At 26.7% G+C, this 2,628-nt stretch overlaps 1 non-coding gene across 1 annotated transcript in view; it reads left to right on the top strand.

Moving 5' to 3' along the window:
- The window catches only part of LOC110108273, a 15,461-nt gene extending 13,858 nt beyond the window's left edge, over positions 1-1,603 (top strand). The window contains exon 6 of the transcript XR_003701132.1: positions 1,560-1,603. This is a non-coding gene — a transcript (uncharacterized LOC110108273). The remainder of the gene's footprint in view (positions 1-1,559) is intronic.
- Positions 1,604-2,628: the final 1,025 nt, after the last annotated feature.

Consider the following 2,628-nt stretch of genomic DNA (forward strand, 5'->3'; position numbering starts at 1 on the left):
TACATACTCCAAATTTCCTATAATATATATATAATATATAAATATATATATATATATATATATATATAATATATTATATTATATATTTGAGATTTTAAGTAAATTAAACTCATTAGTTACACATCATCCATATACATGTATTAATTCCAAACTCTCTTAGTTGTAGTTTTAAAGTATTTTTAGCCAACAAATTGTTTTTGGATGGATTAAGGCGTCTCAATAAAAATCTCATATTTCACCTAACAAATACAGTAGAAACTCAAAAATACCAGTGGATTCAATTCCAAATCGAACTCATTTTGGCGTTTTTCTTTCACGAGTACATCATTTTCTCTAGACCAAGGTCTCGTAGGGTTGCATAAAAATATATTGTAGGTGGAACATAACTAATTATTGGCGTGTGCATGTGTTCATTCCACATAGATTAGAAATTTTTCTGCGTGGAATGTGAGCCAAAACAACTAAGACCATTACAATCGTTTGGTATTAGTTCGGTTGGAGATAGATCTCTAGGACTAAGGTTCGTTAAAACTCATACACACCTATTAATTACCGCAATATATATAGATGTGATTAAAACTATATCTTTTTAATTGATAGTTTAAAATCCTAAACTACAGATCAAGGAGTTGCTTAAATTATATTATACTCACATTAAAATGCATTTAATTAATATTAAATAATTTTTGAAGAATACTGTCCGGGATTAGGTAGAGCTGCATCTGCTTTGCTCAGATCTAATTGAGTGTGTTCCCCTCGGCAATTTATTAGTCCTTGTTTTATATTAGCTGTATGAATCATTCCTGGACAAAGTAAAGTCTTTTCAAAAGAGCCATGATAATAAAGCTATATAAAAGCTTAATATATCTTAAAATATTGACAATCATTTATTTATTGTCTATTCAACTATACAATTTTTTATCTTGACTATTGAACAATAGGTTTCATTCTTTTTTTAATGATATTACTTTTAATTATTTATTTGAAATACACTAGATATAGAATTTGTTTTTTATTAGAAATTTTAAATTATATTACAAAATTTTAATGTTGAAGGTATATAATATATAATTTTTAAAATTGTTTTAGTGTTTTAAACATATATAAAATATTTATTTTAAATTAAGTTAATAGTATATTTTTTATTTAATTTAGAGATTAAGTTTATAATGTATGTTACATAATTTATTATATTTATATCTTAAATAATTATTTATATAATATTTATACATTAAATTATATTTAAATATTATTAATATTAATTTTAAAAATAAAATATATTTTTTGTCATATGCTTAATATAATTGCGTTTGTGTAAGTAAATATTAAAGTTTCTATGTACATAAAAGTGGTGTATATATAAATTTTATTTTAAAAAAGATTAAGATATTTAGATATTAGATATATTTATATATAAATATAAGAGAATTTAATATAAATTAATTAATTTTAATTAAAACTTATACAATATCAAAATATGTTTTCAATTGTGCCCCGAGAAATGAGGTATTAAACAAGCTTGCATGATGCCGACATGGTGTTGTGAAAATGCGGTGCAGACTGCGCAGGGCTATGCGGGGTGCGGTGTAGCGACTCACAGCCGAAGTGTGCCAGAGGCTTGCGGAACTTGCTGCGAGCGGGTGGCGCGTGCCTCCGGGAACCTTCGAAATCGAGATCTGTTCGGGCCTTGCTACGCCCAACATGACCACCACGCAAACCCACAAATGCCATAGTATTTCTCTCCCCCTCTCTTCTCTTCTTTCTGTTTTTTCCTTCTACTTTTTTTTTTCTGTTCGGGGGGCTAATAAAAGTTATGGTTTGTGTGAAAGGGGAAGACAGTCATCATGTGTTTGTTGTTTGTTGGTATGATTATAATATCTATTTTGTACAAAAATGTGGCGTTTAAATAGGTTGTGCTTGTCGTTCTACTTTGTGCAGTTTTTTTTTTTCCCTTCTTTGTTTTTTTTCAAGGTGTTTATGCTTTCTTATTTTTTTATTAAAAATTACTTTTTTTATTATATTTTTGAAATATTTAACTATTTAAGTTCAAACAAAAACAACATCAAAAGAGATCACATAGAAAAATTTTGAATTCATATCTCTAATTAGTAGTCAAACATTTAATCTTACGTAGTATTTTTATCATAATTTCTATTATAGTTTTTTAAGGGGGAAATTTTGGTAATTTTTTTGAAAAAAAAACTACATCTATGTGGATATTAATTTTTTGTTGATTTTTTTCCTGTTATAAAAGAATCAAAGTTGTGTCAAAAGAAGATTAGGGTTCCTTTAGGCAGCTTTTCATGGGAATGTTTTTAGGACAACTTCCAAATTGTGTTTGGCTATTGGTTTTCAAAATCTGAAGCTTTAACATATATTGTGGTGGTATTTACAGGAAAGTTATTGTCCAATTTTTCTGAACCTTTAAAAAATTTAGGATACATAAGGGTAGCTTTGTCGTTGTTTTTGCTTTATAATTGCTACTATATTTTTAGTTGGCTATGATATTTTTTGTCATTTTTATAACTTTTTATGATCGATGGAAGTAATATATATATCAATCAATTAGAAAGTTTTGTTATCTAATTTTTTAAATGTGCATAATAATAAAAAATGGCAAATTCCTCA

The sequence above is a fragment of the Dendrobium catenatum genome, unplaced genomic scaffold (genome assembly GCF_001605985.2).
Source record: "Dendrobium catenatum unplaced genomic scaffold, ASM160598v2 fragScaff_scaffold_695, whole genome shotgun sequence".
Lineage (NCBI taxonomy): Eukaryota > Viridiplantae > Streptophyta > Magnoliopsida > Asparagales > Orchidaceae > Dendrobium > Dendrobium catenatum.